Consider the following 22,432-nt stretch of genomic DNA (forward strand, 5'->3'; position numbering starts at 1 on the left):
CAGGCCTCATTCACAACACATTTTTCATTGTGTGGAACTGAAAGAGTCCACTTCACCTAAGTGGCATGTCTTTAGGAATAAAGCCGGGAAACAGCGGTCAGCAAAGACAACGACATGGAAGGCTACTGATGTACCATGTAATTTCTTTCTTGTTTCCTCGTCCTTCATGTCCAAGTATCTGTTCCACCAGCTTGATGTACGCTGAGCAGAGAGGCCGTGCTCTTTGCTGCAGGGAGAATTTTCCAGTAATATACGATCAATAGCCATTGTCCTGCTGTCTTGTATAACCGTGGTAAGAAAATGATGTGTTTGATATGTTATGTAGACAGGGTTTGTGTATGGTTCTTAAATGTCCCCAGTTGCTTCAGGTTATTTAGTTCAACTGGGAGAGCAGTTTGATTTCTATTACATTGGGAGAATTCTTTTTCTCTTTCTTTTCCCCCAACCTGCAGAATTGAGGGAAAGGCCTTGAATAGTGATGAGTGTGTGTTTTAATACAACTTCAGTTCACTCGAGAGATTCCTTAACAAATGGATGATTTTATTTTTTGCCACATCACACTCAGCACAAGGGGTTTGGCTGATGTTAAAAAATGTTATCCTCTCTCAAGGTTACGCTTTCTCTCATTTCCCCTGATTCCTCCATTTCTTCTTGAAAGTAATTGTTTCACGCTATGGTTGTATTCAGGCCATGTGAGTTATTAGCTGAATCCTCTGGCAGGAGTGTGGGCTAAATGGAACAGTGTCAAGAGGCTGGCTGCCCTGCTGCTGCTGCTGCGTGTGTGGGAGGATGACTGGGAGTTAAGTAACAATGGCCAAGTAAATGCAGTGCGATTTTTAGTGGGTATGCATCTGTACGTGCTTCTACTGAAAGAAGTTTCCACTGCAAGATCTACCAACAAAACAGTTCAACCAAAATGTCAGGTTCTTATATAGTGCAAAACTGTTGGTGATGCAACACAAATCACAATGTATTTTTGGTCCGAGAAAGCATGTTGTTTTGATACAAGAGTGTATATATGTATACTTGTGTGGGATGGTGGGGGTACAATGTGAAAGGAAAGAGATGGACAATAATAGCAGGAGAGTGGAAAGTGGAAAAAAAGTGGAAAGTGGAAAAAGAGGCGCACATATTTGCAGAAGTTCAGACTGAGACACAAGTGTAGGCACATTAACAAGATACAAGGTACGACCAAGAAGTTCAGTCTGTTCCTGTTGCACATCAAAGTATGATTATGGAGTCCCAGACATGACATGCGGGAAAAAACTCTACTGTGGCCACAAAATATTCATTTGTGCGCACATTAATAACATCAATGTCATTCCCATGAACTACCTTGAGCGTTGCTTAAGCAAAAATCGGCTGAAGCTGCACGATGGACAGATATAGTGTGATCGAGTGGTTTTTTTTTTTGGGGTTGGGAATGAGTTACAAAGATTTTCTCAAAAACTTGGCATTGCAAGGAATCATTATTACTGAGGTTAAGTTAAGAGAGGTTTGAACTTCCACGGTCAATCACGTTTAAACGAGACACATGAGACATATTTATAAAAAAGTATAAATAAATGTATAAAAGTATGTGTTTTTTTTTCCAAACATTTACAGAATCTTTAACGACACTACAAGTTATTGACAATTATGACTAATAAATATTACAAACAAAAATATAAAATGAGTGGTGTGGTATTGGAGTTTAATGGCAGTACACTGTAGACTGTCTGCACTCCAGTCTAACCGACGACTGAATGCAAAGATCAATATAGTTTTTTCCAGCTCTTTTTTTTGATGAAAATGAGGTTGTAGCTTGTTTTCTACAGCACTATGATTCAAAATATGTATTGCATGTGTTTCAACAAGGTTTTGTTTAAATGTTATCGATCGCTCAAGTTTATCTTTATCACTTTACTTTAGCGCCACAGTTTCAAGCAGTCCAAGTTGTTGATGGGAATGAACCGTAAAAGTAAAGGATTTGAAATTGAACGGGTCAATATTGTCTCAGAGATAGAGAGATTGCCTCGAGCCGTCTGTCACATATGTAATAAATGTGTCTCTCCATGCTCATCTGACAAGGAAATCTCAGGACAGAGAGCTCTGTTTGCAAAAAGTTAGTATTTTAACACCCGACAGACGAAACTCAACTTGTGAACAATCACCGGTGCACATTGTGATTTCAGCATGGACCACAAATATGAGCCAGAAATCATAAGTTCAAATGCTTTCTGCTCATGAGCGTGGGTTTTATGGCTATGATTCATTGATCAACCAGCAGTCTTCAAAGGGGGGAAAAGCATGGCACCTCCAATAACCAAGGAGGTGCGTCAGGTCAAGCGTGTGATGAAGAGCATGCTTGTCCTACTTCTCGACATTTGCAGGGTTTGCTATGAATTCGTCCTGCAGGGTCTGACTGTCTCATACTGCACTGGAAGACATTCAGCGTAAACTATACGTGACGTTTGACACAATTGACAAGTGAATGTGTTGAAAAGATGCAGGTCGTCTCCATCCTCCGCACAACTTCCATCACCTTTCAAAATATTCTATTTCAACAAAGGGGGTTGCTTTTTTTCGACACAGTGAAAACACATCGCACATGGCGGAGGGTGTTTGAGACGAACAAGGCAGGAGTTCAGGGACTGCACAAGGTGACTAATATTAACTTGATTTGATTTGTTGGTGGCCAAATTTGAATCAAGCGCAAGTTGCGTTTGCTGTGCTGTCACACACCCAACAGTGTGTGACAGGTCTATCATCTCTAAAACTGAGTGACCACTGAGGGTTCATTTTGAGATTGTGACATGTCACAGTTAAGTTTCCTCTATACTTCCCAGCACCATCTCACATTCATCTTTTAAGTCTCTTTCACCCACTGTCCTGCTACCTGATGCTGTTTCCCTTCATGTGACATAAAAAAATACAGACAGAGAGTCCCATTCATGCTCAATATGCCACTCCTCTTTGTCCTCCTCTGATTCACTCACCCCAACACACACACACACGCACGCTGCAGAGAAAGTAGATGACTGGGAGCCACGGAAGGTTTCAGTCAGTTGATATTATTCTACCCCTTACATTTTACCCAGCCTTAAAGCAGTGCCTGTGTGTATACGAGTGTGCACCTTTTGTGCAATTTGTTCCTGTCCTAATGTAACTTTTTCATGCAGTATCTATTCATTGCTGGGTGGCCAGAGGAGGAAAATAAAAGAGAGACAGGGTGACAAAGAAAGTGGTAATCTGAGTGGATCTGAGCGCTGATCCTCTTTGGCTCTGTGTGGGAGGTCACATCAGGGTTCAGCTCTGGGATAAGATGGGCAGGAAAAACAGGACATACAATATTTGGACAGGGGCTAAAATCACCAACAGCAGACTCAAAGGGATCAGCGCTATAGCAACGCTGGAGAATATGGAAAAATAATTTGAGTTTTTATGTCTTTGTGTCGCCACATCTGCCACAGAATTACAGACAGACACACACACACACACGTCACACTGATCCACACCAATTCTTCTGGGGCACATTGGGTCAATGACCATTAAAATTGTGTAACTGCTGAATGGAGTAAAGGCAATGGAGATGAGCTTTTGGCATTCTAACTGTGGTCCAGGGATGAGGCTGAAACCATGTCAAACGGTCCAGATGGGTCAGCGGCGCAGAGCCAAAGCCTTTCTTAACCTACTAGATCAGGAAATCAGCTAGACTTCACAACTAATGCAGTTATCACACACACTATCTTCTTCATACACAAATGCAATCCTATACACACACATTTAGACCAGGTGTGATCACAAAAAAACACCATGCTCATAGGAAAGGTAATAAAACCCAGCTCACTCATTTGTTCATGGTAACTGCAGCAGAATAGCCACCGTCTTGCGTTAGATTTAGATTTAATGTCAATTTGTTTCTTTGAGAATAAACAATAATACAGTGCATTTAATATTCCTTTTTACAGTCTTGCTTATTTTCATGTAGACTAGAGCATCAGAGATGCCATTATAATGCCGGCTAAATTGGTCCACTGAGGTTTGGTCTCGCCCATAACAAACACTGCAATTCTGAAACATTTATGCAACATCGGCCGACATTACAGCTTTTAGTATTTGCTATGAAGAATTGTTTGGTCCCTATAGATGTTGGAAATGCATAACTCTGCCATTTACGCTTCCATCGCCTGCCATGCTGACAAACCACCAACCCCCAAGAAAATTTAAAAAAACATCCATTAACTTGTTTTGCTTTTTACAGTTTATCACTAATTAATGTAGTATTAGCAGGGTGATTGTCCTGAAACCTTACGAAATTGTACAGAGCTGTCAGGAAGACGGTTTGAAAATAGCCCTCCCCCTCTCTCTCTCTCCTATTCTCTCTCTCTAAACATGGGATTATGCATATCAGCTGCAGCTCTGCCTTACTGCACCACAGACAGGACGGAGAGGAGGGAAATGGGAAGGGAGCGTGTGCATGAACATCCGTAGCACTTTTTTTTTTTTTTTTTCTTTTTCTCAGAATAATCGTAAGGCAACTGTGGGGCACACAGAATAAATAAGAACATAAGTCGGGTTTAGGGCACATTGTTATCACAGCCGTGCCAGGGCTGCGACTGTGAAATAGAGAACACGGTTTGGTTGCTCTCAAAAATCACTCTCGCCCACTGAGCTATATCCTCAAGTTCAGCTTTACCCAGTGCGGTCGATAGTGGAGACAGTGCCCCCGAAATTCCATCCCACACAGGATTTGAGCCCTCACCGTGTCATGCCATGTCTTGTGCTGGGTAAGGCCAACATTCCTCTAAACAACTGTGTGTTTATAGCGCTCACAATCTACAGACACCCATTGCTCTCTAGTAAAACACAACTGAAAGGAAAGTGATGAATCTGTGAGGGAGGGAAGACAAGTTCCCAGTCCGCTCTTATTTTTGGGGAGAAACATAAAATATCCAATCCATTATACAAGCACCACCCCCGCTGTGTTCCCCTGATTCCTTCTAGCTATTAGCAGCTTAGGACACAAATAGATCACACCCGATATTAAAAAGCAGCAGGAATCTAACAGTTTAAAAGCCCTTTCATAATCCTCGCTGTGGAAAAAAAAAATGTTTTGAATGAAGTCAAATTATTTTTGCGTTGATTCTTTCTTCTTTTTACGGTTATTGTTTAGTATTCAGATTTTATAGTGTGTGTGTGTGTGTGTGTGTGTGTGTTTTTTAAGAGAAATGGAATTTACAGATGAGATAAAGGAGACGTGACACATGGCTTTAAGCCCCGTTAAACTCGTCCAATCCACAAGAACGGTGACAGCGCCATCTTATCTATATATTATTGTTTTATTTTTCTCCTGTTTTTTGCTTCAGTAAATAAGACTCAGATGAAGTGATGGCATCGTTTTCACCCTAGCAGGCTGCTATTGTGCAAAAAATATTGAAGCGTCTGGTCGTACACAAAGAGTATAGGAGGCAGATTCAATAATGGAAACTCAAGAGAGAAATATCATGTTTTCCACAACAGCAAAACTATACAGATTCATCACTGCAGGTTTTCAAACTATTACAATCCAAACATCAGCCACTGATTTGGGAGTTTTTTTGTCAGCACTAATTCAAAAATATCCATCACAATATCACGGGCTGAATCATACATTTGGATTCCTTTAATTGAAATTATAATTATTTTTTTTCCAAAATGTGAAACATGAAAAGTAGAGGTGGACTGTGTGCGTGAATGTAGAAAGAAAAGAAAAGCAAAATGTCCTCGACGACGTTGATGGACTGTATTCTCACCTTTGTCCATAAAGACACACCATTCATGCTTCCGTACCCATCATTTAATGACTCTTTCTCTATTGTGCCTCAAACACTCATCGGATTTAACTCCTCTCTGGGTTATATAATCCACGTTGAGAAAAATGAAATACCAGCAGACATAATAAACAGGGAGGCAGTTTAAGTGATTATGTCGGTGCGCCTTGACAAATTAAATCCATGGAAATCCATGAAAATAAATCCATGAAAATAGCACAGGAGCTGAGTGTTTGTTCTAAGACGTAGTCTGAGGCAAAGGCCTACATTTTACAGCAAAATTGCACTTGTCTTTTCGCATATCTTAAGCTGACCTTATTCTGCAGATGATGTTTGAAGTGTTTTCTGTTTAAGGCATATTCCCAATTTAGAGTCTATAATCACATATCTGTATGCTGCTGTTACAGCACTTCAAGGATAAGACTGTCAGAGATAAAATAATGCAGCCCTTATCTCTTTGTGACTGATAAGATCAAGCATGTTTGACATTTTAATAACAATTGAGTTTGGCTTAAAAGATGTAGTGACTGAAATAACATTACATAAACAACGGACAATAGTTGTTTGTTTGTTTTTCCCTTTATAGTTCAGCTGACCCATCACTTTGTCAAACAGGGAAAATTAACAACCACAAATCGATGCAAACGTCTAGAGTTTCAATATGAGGACAATTTGCAGCTCAGCATGGTTGCGAAATTCTCTTTAAAAATAAGTGAAGAAATAAAGGTGTTGTGTCACCTAATAAACATTCCTATTGCTTAAATTAGTCGAGAAAGAAAACAAATAATTTCAGCTGCCACCAGGTAGCAGAAATATTTTTCTGTTCAGCAAATTATAAGCATTTAATTGGGCTGCAACATAACTGACAAAAAAAAAAAAAGATTCTACTTTGAAATTAACAGTCATCGCAACTGCTGTGACAGAACCATTCACTGGTCTCCATTTAACGCTGTTTCTCTTACATATAGCATGAAATTGTTGGATGTGCAGCAAGAAGAACCTACATCAATGTAAAACTCACTTCATAGTACGGCACATAATAAAAACATTTCATAATTTCGTCCGACTGAATCTCCGGGGATGAGTTGTAAAGCAAAAAGTCTTATTACAAACGAATGGAATGGTCTCATGTCAAGGCGAGACAAAAAAAAGAAAAAGAAAAGAGGAAGAAATAAAGAAATGACCATGAAGAATTCTTCATCACACTGGGGAATCTTCAGGGTGAAGAACAAACGCAACACGGTTAAAAAAGGACGACTTCAGACTTGAAAGACAAAGATAACTTCACTGTATAAATTACATATATATTCTCTATGAGAGCAGTGTGCGGAGACACACACACACACACAGTCACAATTAAAGGCTGAGGATTTAACCTTAAGCACGGATGTTCTGACCAACAGTGATAAAAATAAGACCAGCATCACACAGTATTAGAGTATCCGCTCGTATTACTATGCACCACGTCTTTATAAACACCATATATGAATGGTACAGACAAGTCATTCTCTCCCTCTTTTTGTCCCTGTGTGTGTGTGTGTGTGTGTGTGTGTGAGAGATGAGATTGGAATCATCCAGGACATTCATCTATTCTGTAGCTGGTGAGGAGATTGAGTGGGGCTGGGTAATATGATGGCACTTTCACAAAGGATTACATTACTTGCTCTCGCTCTTTCCCTCAGTCCTCACATTTGATAATGTACAATGTCTATGTGATAAACTGAGCCGGTGTGAGATAAAGGACCGACACCCAAAGAGCAGCTTTTATGACTGCATGTTTACGTTAGATCGCGCTGAACTAAACTTTTATTTTTCTCGCCTCTTATTCGCCGTCCACTTCTGTCTCTGTGTCATAAACTACAGCTGCACGACTTATTGGTAAATTATGCAGATTTGTCAGATTCATTTTACTTGTCATTTCGCAGCAGCTGACCTATCCAGTCAGAGAGCCTCTTCATTCTGGGCAGTGTGAATAGTAGCCGCCTAAAGCCAAGGCATGTCATGTATTGAGTATTGTCTATGTACACGTGGCATTATAGTAAAAATGATTAAATGTTTTTTTTAAACGCATGCTGTGTTGTAAAAATAAAGATAAGGAGAACCTTTAGATAATGAAAAAAGGCTGCAATCTCAGAGCAGCTGCTGGCCATAGCAGCATGTGATAGATGAATGTGGGTTTTAGTTTACTTCAGGGAGGTCTGCTGCCAATTAAGGGTTTTTTTAATCTTGACTTTGTTCTCATTGATTTTTATTTACCGCTTTAATTTTTATTTTGTTCTAATTTAACTAGATCTTACCTGATTCCCATGTTGCTTTTTGTTTGCTTTTTTAAAAAATAAAATAATAAAATCTTAGTTTATATTATATTATTAACAGTAAGTTGCAGTGATAGCGACCTAATATTCTACATTTTGTAAATGATACAGGTGTTATTTTGACAGACATGGGATTGCATTCCTGCTTTGGATTAAACGGTTTTCACAATCAGAGGATCCAGAGTAAAGGGTGTATGAAATCCAGTGTTATCTTTTAAATTTTTATCTCCTGTGGTTTACTGTTCACTCCGCTAACAGATGCATGAAAACATGCACTGGCAAAATATGGAGTGGCTTTCATTGTTAAGAAACTAGAAACAAGGGAAGAAACAAAGCCTTTTCACAAGAAACAACATATTTTTTGCAAATCACTTTTGAGCAACTCGAAGACATGGGGCTGTTTGATTGCATTGTAAACCAATAGACCAGATGCTCTTTCTGAATGTTTGTTCTTGTAAAGTGCACATGCTGTTCCCAGCAGTAAGGTGTTGTAAAATTAAAAATAAACAAATATAGCACCTTTGTCTTCTTGAGTATTCACAGTGGAAGACAACATGGCAAAATGCTTCCAGACTCCATGGCCTTGTTTAGACTGCAGCCTGAACAGAATCTGATCTTCCTGACCAACTGTTCACATGATATTGCAAGTGACCTGATCTGATCCGTATCTGTCCATATAGTCTAGTCTTCCACATAGATTTCTATAGTTACAGGCCACGCCCCAGAAAAAGAAGTAAACAAAAGAGACAAAAGAAATCTGCGGCACAAACTTTCTTCTGATTACAAGGAAGTGACAGAAACGGAGGAGACGCCTGAGTTGTGCCACCATTGGTGCTGCCATCACCATGAGGTGCAGGCAGACCAGCGATGCCTAGTGGAATCGCATCTGTTGTTGATGCTTTTATCCCATTTTTCGATCGTTTAACGTGCCTGCAAATAACTTCCATCACTCCGGATCTACGTCATTGTTTTTTTCGCTCGAGTCGCACTGCAAGGGACCCAGAAGACACTTTGAAATCCTATCAGAGAGACCGAGATGTTCAGATTGAAACAGAATCACAGTCGAAACCACCTCCATATGTGGTTTGAATCAGCATTGGGAAAACCGGATCTCATGTGCTTTTTAGCTGTCCAGACTGCCAAACAAATCGAGCTAGATACAATCTGGATATGCTTAAAAATCCAATTTGGGGAGCAGGTTCATGTTGATGACAATCTGTGTGATCAGGATGATTGAAATAGCCTGGTACAAAGTATCTAACTCAACCAGGGATGCATTTAAGGTCCAGTATGTAAGAGTTAATGACATCTAATGATGAGACAATAGATTACAGCAAACGGAGGACTCCTTCCTTCTCCAAGCACTTCATGAAACTATGGTGGCCTGGTTTGTCCGTTTGTTCTGCTGTAGAAACATAACAGAACAAGATGAATGCCTCATAAAGCAAGGCCCTTGCTCTAAGTAAATATAAAAGGCTTATTCTAAGTCTAAAACCAAACCTAAAATGATTTTTATTTTATAGCATTTTCAGTGTATTTCTGACAATAAACCCTACTAACTTTGACACACTGGACCTTAAAGTCTTTCAACATACACTCCGTGTAACTGGATTGTGTTCATCATGTTCAATCATGTCATGTTTTGGTGGCTCTCCGTTAAAAAAGGCTTACTTTCAAAAGGACTGCAAAACTCTTTCTCATGAAAAACCTGAGTCCACGGACTGAAGCTGGCCCCTCGTGTAGAAGACAGGCACACTACGAAAGACAGAGAAAGAGGCAGGGAAGCCATAATGACAAAAGCGTGGGAATCTAAACTACAGTTGTCTGTAAATGCTCTCCATTACAATAAATGACTTCATTACAATAAAGATGTGTTCAGCCACCCTCTGTGTTTCAATGAGTATAACTGTGGAACGACTCGTTGAAGTGTGCTCAAGTAATAGAGCTTCCGATGCAGCCTGTGGTATTTACACTTATCCTCTCAATATGCCAGGTCAGCACTGCCAAAGAGTACATTTGTACCTGTGTACAGCACCTGAATTACACACACACACCTGCACACAAGCATAGAGCCAGTCCCTGTTTTTCTCTGTGCTTATTAAGACATTGAAGCTTTTAGCACCTAGCAGCACTAATCCTATAGCCTTATGCTCACCACTGCTGCAGCCAAATGGCCTTATACAGAGCCCTCACTCTCTCCCTCCCTTGTGTGAACATCTGTGACCGTTTGTGATGAATGGATGAGGCGAAAGAGGAGAGGGGCCAATGTGAGACGTTGCACCATTGAGGTCAGTGAGGAGAAAAAAGACGGAGTGAAGCGGAGACACGGAGAAGATGTGTGGGGTGGGTTTGGGTTGTGTGTGTGTGTGTGTGTGTGTGGATGGGGGTTGGGGTAGGTTGCTGCGCATGAATTGCATACAAAAGCACCTGCATGCACTCTGCCCCTGCATTTATGTCCTGCTTGTCAGGCATGCAGGGCACGCATGTGCTTATGCGCGTGTGCGTTTCCATTGTTGTGTGCACAGTGGCGTGTGTGTGCCCGCGTGTGCAAGGCCGAGGTAGGTTAAACTTGTACTCGTGAAGTGTTCCCAGAAGAGATTAATCATCCTGTGCTGGAATGCAGCATCGTGGTCATAAATCATCACCTGACCTCTCTCTCTCTCTCTCTCTCGCTCTGTGCCACACGGAGTCAGGGTAAAAGGAGTGTCATTGCATATCTGCAGTAAACAAACAGCTTTGACAGAAGACTGAAACATAGGAGTTATTTATTAAACACTGGTGTCCATTTGTATGATCAATCAAGCATTACAGAATGTGTTAAGGTCACACACTAATGTGGAATGAAAAAGAAATCTATGATCCTTTAAATAAAGATTTGACAGCTGGAAACCAGGAGAATTCTGTCATTAAATGTGCACAAGAAGTGGGTTTTTATAGATTTTTCTTGTTTTTGCTTGGATTTCATTTTTTTATTTATTTATTTAGCTTAACCACTCGTACTTTTGACACTGTCAATGGGATACTGAGCCTGAGAAAATGGAAATCCCAAACCCAGAAATGGACAGTCATGCATAAGAACCCCAAACGTTAAATATGTCGAAAAATGTCCTAATGTTTTATTTCTATGAAGAAAATATGGCAAATTCAAGATGTTAAAGATGGCTATAAGTAAACTGCATTATTATTTGTAGCTGCTTACATAAAATGAAGGTTGTTCTGGATGCTGGATAAACATGTATCCTATCTGCCTTGATACAAGAGACTGTGGCACATACAACTGGCACCAATTATTCACACTGGACAAAACTGATGTGAAAACTCAATTTGAACAGAATCCCTCAATTTGAACAGAAATGCATTATATTTGAGCTGAAATTAGAGTTAGATGACATGATTATGTTATTCTAAAGTGTCATTGTCTTAATTAATTAGAGCAAGCAAATAACATGTAGACTAAAAATTAAGTGGGGATGAGATCATTTGTTTCAAACTGAGTCCAATTAAAAAAAAAAGTTATTTATATGTTAATTTCATGTTCACATTGACGTGACAATATATGTATCAACAATAATGGTTTACATTATTTTTCTTAGGCTTCATCCAAACATGTCTGATTTTTTTTTTTTTTTTTTTGGGTAAAACTCTCTAATTTTGCAAATCTCCAAATACATAGACACTGCTTCACAAAGATGAGAGAGAGCACATTCTGAAGTGTGCATGAAATCACAAATTTGCACACTTTCGGGAGTTTAATATTCACTGCTGATTAAATTTGAATGACGCGTTTTGTGTCTAGACTTTTTATTAATATAGTTTAAATAATAATTAATTTAGACATTGTCCAAATTGTGTTATAATCTCTCTGTAGGCACGACAGCTATCATATATCTGAGTGTCCTAAAAGAGGGATTCTTCCTCTGTGGCTCATCATGAGGTTTGCTCAGGTTTTTCCCCGTGTTAAAAGAGTGTTTTTTTGGGGAAGTTGTTCCTCATCTGAACTGAGGGTCTGGACACAGAGGACGTTGCATCATGTACAGACGAGGGCTTAACGAGAGACACTGCAATTTGATTTGTGATATAATGTTTTTGAGTCAAGGGTCAGTTCTGTATTCACTACAGGATCACTACGGATGACTTAACTGTCATGTTGTGTGACATAACTTAAATACATGAACTGTGTCCAACAGATATGATTTTATTTATTTGAATAACAAACAGGTAAAAATAGAATAAATACATGTATTTATTCGTAGCCTTTGTGATTTGAAAATTGTGTTGTTTTATACTGTGGTTTCAGTTTGAAAACGGTAAGTGTGAATTTGAGCTACACAAACAAAAATTATTTGATTTGATTTAGATATGCAGCAACTCTTACAATAGGAATAGTTAATAATCCTCTTTCAGACCAATGACTGTGTTTCCAGCCATTACACAAACAATCATGGACAGGTGGGAGCCAGCAGACGCTGCCGAACAATGTTTTCATCAAATCTGTACACCTCCCTACTGTGGGGGCAGGAAGCAAGCAGGGAGTCAACGCTGCACTGTGTATTTCTCTACTCAGGTAGAAGAAAAGAGCCTTCCTTGGTTATGTTCAAGTACAGGAAATTGATTCTTTAATATTAAAAATTCAACAGCTGAGTTTCATTACTTTTCGGAGCCTATTCCCTTTCCCTTGCGGAGCAGGAAAATATCACAGTTTATTAAATTACTTCTCTGAAAAGTCTCTAGGGATGCCATCTTAACTCCCGTCCTCCTTCACAAGGCCATTTTAGACTCTAACTAGGCATGTCTACTTGGAAAGAGAGACAGAAAGGAAACGAGAGGAATAAGCAAAGACGGATAGAAAGCACACGGAATTTAAAGAATTCATTGGCTGCTGCAGAGCTGTGTGGCTTCTCCATAGGCTGTGAAAGGCATGGCATTAAATGTTGCCACAAATCAAGGATAAGTTGGTTAGAGCGCAGTATATGGGAAAGCCAACTGCTGACTGGAATTGCGAGTGTGTGTGTGTGTGTGTGTGTGTGTGTGTGTGCGCCTGGATTCACTTTGTGTGTCCATGCAAGTTGATGGTTCTTTGACAAGTTGGGGTTAAAGCAGTATCACGTGCAACTGGCACAGCCCTTACTTTAAGTGTTCATACGAATACAAAAGGCTGAGGATATGAAGACGGTTCACTCGCACAAAGGGTTGTCAAACATCACTTGTGATTATTTAACTACACTTTACACTTCCTTTTGTAAGGAGCAAAGGTTCAGACAAAAGGAATCAGTGCTTGAGTGGGTCCGGATCTGAGAGATGACGAGGCAGTCTTCTTAGGCACGAGTCAACCACAACACACATTCCTCTTAAGGGCAACAGAGGACAAGTCCACCTTTCACTACATTTCTCCAAACAGAAGAAGAAGCAGCAGGAGAATTTGTAATTTGTAAGTGAGACTGCTCGCCTCTCTACACTGATGGGAAACACTTAAAAAAACAAACAAACAAAAAAAAAAAAAACCCTGCACAATACTTCACCACAGTCAACAGATGGAGGCTCCTCTTGGTGATTTTGTATTAAAGTTAGCTTTGCAAAGTCAGCCAAGATATTCTGTTTGATTCATTGTGGCCTGGCAAGGCTCAACAGGCATTACACTCACTATTGCTTCTTCAGTAGGAATAAGATTACTCCACAATAGGATTACTTGTTTCCCAGTGATATCAACTGATGGTGGGCAACACATCAATCACTGGGACCTTAGTTTTGCAACCAAAAATATGTTCCAATTATTGATCATATGTGACTTAAAATAGTAACCCATAGAGCCTGCGTGTACCAGGGAGCATCCGGGTTTTCTTAGGTAAGGGTACAATATTATTTATGTTGCACTGTACAATTATTGTTTATTCTGCCTCTGTTTGGAAAAAAAAAAACATCTGAAAGCTGCCTCTGCCAAGCAATACAATCAGACCTGACTGAGGGATTTTGTGTGTATAGTGTTTAGAGCTGAAACGATTAATCGATGAATTGATTATTAATCGATTATGAAATTAATCGACAACTATTTTGATAATTGAATAATGGGTTTGAAGCTTTTTTCATGATTAAAACAAGATTTCCGATTGTTTAAGCTTCTTAAATGTGAATATTTTCTTCATTTCTTTGCTCAGAATAACAAAGAAATCAATAAGAGAATCATTTTGGTTTGTGGACAAAACCAGACATTTGAGAACATCATCATTTCCAAGTTTGACGAGCACTGAACCACATTTTAAAGGTTTTCTGACCTTCTAACACCAAACGATTAATCGAGAAAATAATCAAGAGATTAATCGATTATGAAAATAATCGTCAGTTGCAGCTCTAATAGTGTTCAATCCTCTCAAACTGCTAAATGGCTGAGTTTTTCTGAGCAGGAGATTTCACATTTGTGTTTTCAGTTGTACACCAATCTGTTTGCAACCATCTTACTTTACTCCCGCGATGTTGCTGTTGCCTCCATCTGCCTTGACATTAAACAAATCCCTTCCTGTGTGCAGTGCTGCAATGTCACTGAGTGAAACAAGATCTCAACACTGCTGTAACGACAAACAAAGAGAGAGTTGTTTGGAGCTGATAGGCTTAATCAGCACTGTGTGAACTCATTTGATAATGGTTTGAATCACGTAACAGGCCTTTGTTAATGTCTAAATGTTATGCATTGTAATTCTAAAGAGGAATGTTTATCAATTAATACATATTAAACTGTAATTGACAAACTGTGTGTCAAGGTTTGGACATTGTGTCCACTGGTTCAGATCAACGGTAGACGTATATAGTGTGGTTCATGCACATGCGTTGGACCCTCTGCTCTTACAACTTAAATGTAAACAGGAAGCTCACATCAAAGTGCCACAAGCACGTGAGGAAGATGAGATAAAACCAGTCAGTCAGCTGTCAGGCACAAGAAGTAAATATCATCCCACTGTGCCTTCACTTCCAACACAAAACCCCACAGGATCCATGGGCATGGTAATCCAAGAAGAAGGCGGACCTCAACAAGTGTCACTTTCTCTAAAGCGCAGCGAATGCCAGGTGTCACAAATGTGAACGCACACATGTGCTCATCACACTCCTTGCTGCACAAAACGCCCTCCGACGAGCCATGAATACAGTCACAGAGGGTATGTGAGGTTGAGGTGCAAGGAACAAGCTTCAGTCGTAATCTTATTTGAAGAAAATCACAGGACAATAATATACCAATAGCAACATTCAAAACTAAGGCCAATGATGAAGTGCCTTAAAAACAGCACAATGTTTAGCTGCGCTTAAAAACACAACCTCTGCCTTTGAATTACAGCAACTATACATCTGAGTCTCAGTGGCTATTTTCACCACTGATATGTTTCATGGCAGCAATTATTCTATTCCAATAACAGGATATCAAGGGCTCTCTTTTAATGGTAATGAACGAGACACAAGGATCCACTACAACATATCTCTCTGCTCTTATCCTAAAATGTTAAATGTGTAAAAGCACCGTAGCCTTTCCCCCTCATACGAGTATGTATTTCAAAGAGATTACTCTTTTTTTTCCCTTTCAACTGATGCAATCATATTTAAGGATAATGTATTGTTGCATGTTGAGTTTTCCCAATTCTAACTAAAAAAAATAAAAAGTTTTGAAAGACAAGCTTTGAAATAGCCCTTTAGAAAGCCATGGGAGTACTCGTCAAGTTTTTGTTTTTTTTCATTCTCTGTGGTTTCTACTGATCTTCCCACCAATTAATCAATTATGGCAATTAATCTAATTTGCTCCTTCATCAGCAAGTCTTTGTAATTTTAGCCTCTCGAAAAACCACAGCATGCTACTCCTACGTGTGACTAGGCAAGCTCCCTGAAGGAGCACAATTAATGTTGAAAGTTGAAATGTTGAAATGTGAAACGGAGAAGACAACGGAGCATGAATAGATCAAAATGAGGGGTAGACAGCAAGAGCGAGTAAATGTGGACGGGGACAGTAAGCGGTCCACAATTGTGTAGATGCAGTAGAAACGAAGGGAGAAACCAACCTTTCTGACATCGTTCAAAAGCCTCACCGCAAAAATCCAAACCTGGGCAGACTTATATGAATTCAACTATTTCTAAGCATTTGTCTGTGATGTATATTTATGAAGTGGATTTGAAAAAGAAAACAAGCCACATGTTTGTGACACGCGGAGAATGAGCTATAATAGAGCCACCAAGTGTATAGTATATTCTGTTCACCATCATGTCCTGACAATTACAGCAGCAGTATAAACAATATCAACCCCTCACAACATCGTCACAAAGACCATCATTTCCAGCCACCTCTCGTCTCTCTAAAGGTCAGTGTTCTTAGTTAATCAGTAGTGACAAGGGCTTGTTTCTGCTTCCATTACCACCTATCCTGCTCTGTCTAATGTACCATGCAGCAGAGGCACTATTTACAATATTTCAAAAATGGTTCACCTGATAAAATAACAGTCATGCCCTCACCTCTATTCAGTTCTTAACCAAGCGATACGCTGTTGTAAAAAAAGAAAAGAAAGAAGTGGCAGTTTCGAGCGGGAATAATTGCTTGTTTTATCCTCTCTCGCATCTTCATGGAAAAAAAAATAAAAATCTAAACTAACCCCCCCAAGACTCGAGCTGATGGATTTAGGGTGGGTTTTCAAACTTGATAATGTTGCTATGGTTTCACTGTCACTGGCAACAGGGATTAGTGTTTCACACCTCGATAAAATGTCCAGGGAAATGAAAAAAAGTGAACACCTTGCAGCAAATAGTTTTTCTTTCCCCGAAATCAAACCAGTTAACTCGTGCAATCAACAAAGCACTTTACTGCCTCTCAAGTAATTATACCTGAGAGACATACACACAGCTTTTTTTGTTTGACATGGGTTAACATGCTGCAGTGTCATTATTGTTGATCCAGTCTGAAACAATTAACAGAACGGTGCCTGTTTTGTCTTTGAAAGGAACTTTTGGCTCTAAACCGGGAACAAAATTGCATTGGCCTCGTCACAAGCATTCAGCCCCTCTATGCTGGTTCATTAGCTAAAACTGAGCCCGCTCTGAATTGTTAGGAAGGACGGAATGTATTAACTGGGCTCTCAGTACCAATACGAGCTACGGCTGTAGTGTGAAAATGGCATTAGTGGAATTGGACCTTTGAGGTTTTCTAATGCTATTTTCCATCTGTTTGCCTACGTGAATGTAGACAGTCCAGTTCGGCGTGGGGGGGTCACACTGGACACCATTGATTTTTGATCAGCCCCACTGACTTGAGTGTTTGTTTGATGCTGTGTGCACGTTTGCTGCTGTGCGCATGCATTAGGGTTATTGTGCAAAGCCTTCAGTCTTTAATCCCCTAATCTGCTGAACCCTTGAAATCACTGCAGTCATCTGTCAGACGGGTCAGTGCGGGCTGCAGGGCTCCACACGAGCACACACATACTCACAGAGCCAAATACACACACACACACACACACACACTCACTCACTCAATGATAGTCATTTATTCAAAAGGGCCAGCCTCATTTCAGTCTAATGAAGATTGATGCTCCTCTTTCCAGGCCTCACAGGTGTTGCAGTAAAATGTATGTATAAATACATAACCCACATAGAAGAAGAGACTAGAGGGAAAGGAGATGGATTAACATGAAATAATTCATTCTCTAATCACATCCACATGTGTGTTAACAAATATTCGGCATGCATCGTCTGCATGTGTAAAAATCTATGGTCCATCTCCATAGTAACAGAACAGATACAATCCAGATGAATAGAGGTGAAGGTCCAACAAGGACATGGACTCAAGAGGGCCCATAGAGCTCAGACCCTCGAGTCAAGTCTCTCAACCTCTCAGGCCAGTTTGTGTGTTTGTGTGTCTGGGAGTGTGTGTGCAGCCATGCCAAATGGGACACCCTGAGGGCTTGTCTGGAGATTGTGGTTGACGTGGCCTGCTGCTGTCCAGTGTGAGCTCCTATTAGCACTTAAGACTGCTGCTCACTACACATTCAACTCAGTGTACACACACACACACACACACAGAGAGAGAGACGGCCACAGCACACTGTTGTAATGATGATGTCTGGTAAGTTAAAGCCTGACAGTGGGAAGCATCTGAGTGTGTGTGTGTCCATGTGGGCCAAACATCTTAAGTATAATTTCACGTCTCTGTATGTCTGTGTTTCAGTGTGCGTCAGTAATGATCGCAGGCCAATCTGAGGACTCGGCCTCCTTTTTTTTTTTTGAGTCGCATGCCCACGCCAAAAGCTCAAGATGGAAAGCGGGAGGCAGATCAAAGAGCGTGAGAGATCACACAGATGAAGGCAGGCTCGGCAAGAGCTAAAGGTGGAGGAGGAGATGGAAGAGCCACAGAGGGAAACTGCATCGGTTTATACTGAAGTGTGAATCTCAGCAGGGCACCTCATCATCGAGATCTGTGTCGCATCTGTGTGTTTGTGTGTGTTTTCATGTCATAAGGTGCCGGTGACTGCCAGCTTCTGGGATCTACAGCTGGTGTGTGGGATTCATCCCATGACACTCTGCTTGATACTCGGCTGACTCCAAAACTTCTTTTCTTTCTTTTTTTTCTCTCTCCCTAATTCAACCTTAAACTTTGCCTGCGCATGTGGCATGAGATCCTTAACTAAAAGTCTCACTCATGTCCACTGAATATTCATTCTCAAGTGAGCTGCATCCTGCAGTGTTATGGTCCTCGCTGCAGTTTGAGGGGAGCCAGCTGGCCTGAGGCTTTCAGCATCTCCCTGTCACCAAAACAACCACAGCAGAAAAAGAAATAAACACACACAAAGTGTGGAAGTAAAGAAAAGATTGCAATTCTACACAACTTGCATGCACTGCACACATACACCCTCCACTGCAAGAATTATGACTGCTAATCCAAAACATGACAGCATGTAAGCAAGTAAGTGAAATCCTAATGGAAACAAATTGTGTAGAAAATAAAGAGTGCAGTCTATCAACTGGTGCGTGTGAATAGATAACAGGAGGCGAAATGTGGCGGTAGTAGTACGCGGCAGCAGCTGCGGCGGCCTGGCGGACGCGCTCGCAGCTCTGTCACCCTCCTGAGGAGATGAGACAAGCCCTAATGATGGGTCAGACAGCCAATTAAAAACCTCTCTGCATTATTATCGTTGTCACAATGAAATAGAGACAGATTTGTAGAAGGACAAAGTCGCTTTCTCCCGCATGGACACAGCGGGAGAGATGTGCTGCGCGCTGCGGCAACCGCAGACGCGTCGGACAGGAGCTGAACGGTGGACTGAGCTCATGTCCCTTATCACCACCTTCACCCCTTTAAAAAAAAAAAGAGATGACACGCAGGGAGGGAGAGAGACAGCCAGGACAGGTGGGATTTTTTTTTTTTTAAGATAATCTGCATGTTTTATTGTTGACATGCCGCACACATGCGCTGCATGCAGACATCTCGCGCCACACACTCCTCATATTAAGGTCATCCCTGCTGGGGGACTACTAACCACGAGGACAGATGCACTAACGACACTGCAGACACACTGAAGGAGTCCTGCGTGAGCTGTATCAGAGAAGCGCAGGCACACGAGGACCACAAATATTACCTCTGCCCTCCCCGTCCTCTAGTTACCACGAGGACTGTCTGCGTGCACACATGTGGTCACAGCACATGCAGGAGGAGAAACAAGTGAAGCGCGTAAATACGGTTTCCACGGGAACATGTTTAGATACATTTTAAACACCACGTACCTGTTTCCAGCTATGCGCGACACTCACTGCATAATCCTCCTCTTCAACTTTAACTTTTTCCCCCCTCTTGCCTCCAGTCGACCGGCCCGAAGCTACTTGACACTTGTTTATTAGCTTTGCATACTTTTCTTGTTGCCCTGTCTATCTTTGACAAGCCGTTACTGCGCGCGGAGCGAGATGAGAGCGCGGGGGGTGAGCTGCTGATGGAGAGGGCAGGCTGCGAGCCTCCAGTGCAACATCTCACCAAATCAAACGGAGCAATCCATTCCGCGCTGATGGTCGTTGTGGGGGAACGGTGCTGACTGTGGAGCAAAGACGGAACGAAAAAAGGCGGACTAACGCAGATGCGTGCAAACGGCACGACTGCTCTGGATTCTCTTCGGAAAGATAGGAACGGAGGGCATGATCCGAACACGAGCGACGGCCGAGCGGCGAGAGCTGCGCACAGCGGCACCCGGGGAGCAACGAGCCACACACACACACACACACACATACACAGTATTCAGAGGGATGACCGTGGCTCGCGGCGCGCGTTCACAGCCAAACCAAGTCAGTGGTCATTAACAGCGCGTGTCGGGAGTATAATCTCTCCTGTGAGCTGTTGTTGGCAGCAGCTGCATCACTACAACATATGCACGGGTGACATTCACAAGTGATGACATTCACAATGTCAATGTTGCGCGTGCATATATGTTGTAGTTATATATATATAAAAAAAAAAAGATATATAATCATTATCCTTATCTCCACCAAAGAGGACGTCTTCACCGGATGGTTTGTTTGTTTGTTTATTTCATTGTTTGTTTGTGTCAAAGGCTTCTGATCTGATTTGCTTTGTGTCTTGGGGCAGAAAAGAGACCATGCATGATACATTAGCTTCAGCCGTTTTCCTTACAGGGCTTTTTAAAAAATCCCCAGTTTTCCATTAAATGAAGTGGATTTTGATGGATAACAATCTGAAATATTTAGGTTTGGATTGGACATATACAGTATATCCACTCTTCTGTGTAGGACTGGGCAGCAATTCAATAGCAATAAATGAATTGTGACATCATTTTTCTTCAATATCAACATAAGGTTCAGCATTTATCGATATAATGTCAACACATGTGTTGTGTTTTCTACCGATAAACAAGATTCAAAGCACAGTTAACTGGTTTCCACAACTTTCACCCAAGAGCAAAACTTAATCTTCATTTGTCTGATATTTTGTCTTGATAATTGTGATACCATGATGAGGTTTTTGGCCCAGACCTACTACTGTGCCATTCTGGTGATTTATTATTACCAATTGTGCTGCCATGCCGTGGAACCATGCTGAATATTATTACTTGATTATTCACATGTTTAAAGGAAGTGGAATGCCAGTTCCATTGTGTCACATAAACTTGGAGCCACAGTGCCACATATATTTAAAACAATGTCTGCTTTGTGTGTGAGGATCCCCCTTCCTTGGACTATAGTACTCATTATTGTGGTCCTCATGCATCTCTTTTTAAAGAGTGCACCCACTGCACTGCAGGCTACTGTTCACATTAACGCACTGCCTAATGGGCTTTCTCGGTATTAGCAGCAATAGAAAGGTGCAATAACGGAAGCACGCAATTATGCACCATAACTAGGGAAAACATTGTTAACAGTTACCCTCTTGCTTCTCAATCTCCAAGCTGTAAATGCATATTTCCCAGTGGAGGTATGATAATAATGCCCGCTTATTTGAAAACACCTTGTAAAGAGAACCTTGTGGCTCTTTTGATAAAGATTTCATTTCAGAGGCATTTTTATGCATAACTGGGGAATGGCATGGGACATAAACCTCCCACTTTTTTGGTTTATTTATTTATTTTTGTACTACTTTAACTCCTATCTGGGCACGGCAATACATTATGCAGCTCATCACTGATATATTGATTCTGACAAGAAAAGGGTGTCAGCTCCCGGGATAAGTGAAATCTCACAACTTTGACTTGATTTGAATTCACAGATGGCACGAGCGAAGGGAGAAAAGCAAGAAGAGGGAATCATTGCATCTCTAGTGGGTAACACAGGTGCAGTATGAGATGGAAAATGCAGATGAGAGAAAGATGGTGCACTGAATCATTTTAAAGTCCCCAAGTGATACCCTAAAAAAACATCTTGCGAGTTGGGCTCATAATCATGCAGGTGCAGCTTGTCCGGGGGTTTGCACTCTTCCCTCGAACCGGCCACTGTTTTGTTTTCTTAATGACCCAATAATAGCTCTGTTAAGACACAAGGTAAGTTTGATGACAAAAGCATTGCAGAATTTAGATCACATCAAATTGTTATTCCCCAAACCACGGATCGATATGAGTGTCATAAAAAAATATTATTTAGTGACACTTGAATTATCAGTGACACTGAAACCACCCATTTCACCTGCCCTCCCTATTTCCCAGGGTGTTAGTGAGGATGTATTAGTGTCAGCAGTATTTAATCTGTCCTTTTACATTTGTCTGCACTCAAGACTTTACATATGGACACACCTAGAGATTAGCCTTAGTATGTCCTATAACAGGTAAGCCAGTGGCGTGGAGAACAGCCAGTGAACAAACCCAGATTAGATCGGCC

General features: G+C 40.9%; 1 protein-coding gene across 2 annotated transcripts in view; it reads right to left on the reverse strand.

The window, feature by feature from the left end:
- Nucleotides 1–20,264, reverse strand: part of tenm2a (teneurin transmembrane protein 2a) — a 206,023-nt gene extending 185,759 nt beyond the window's left edge. For both annotated transcript variants that reach the window (XM_044040585.1, XM_044040584.1), the window contains exon 1: nt 19,844–20,264. The gene's annotated coding sequence lies outside the window, so the exon portion shown is untranslated. The remainder of the gene's footprint in view (nt 1–19,843) is intronic.
- Nucleotides 20,265–22,432: the final 2,168 nt, after the last annotated feature.

The sequence above is a fragment of the Solea senegalensis genome, linkage group LG12, assembly GCF_019176455.1.
Source record: "Solea senegalensis isolate Sse05_10M linkage group LG12, IFAPA_SoseM_1, whole genome shotgun sequence".
NCBI lineage: Eukaryota > Metazoa > Chordata > Actinopteri > Pleuronectiformes > Soleidae > Solea > Solea senegalensis.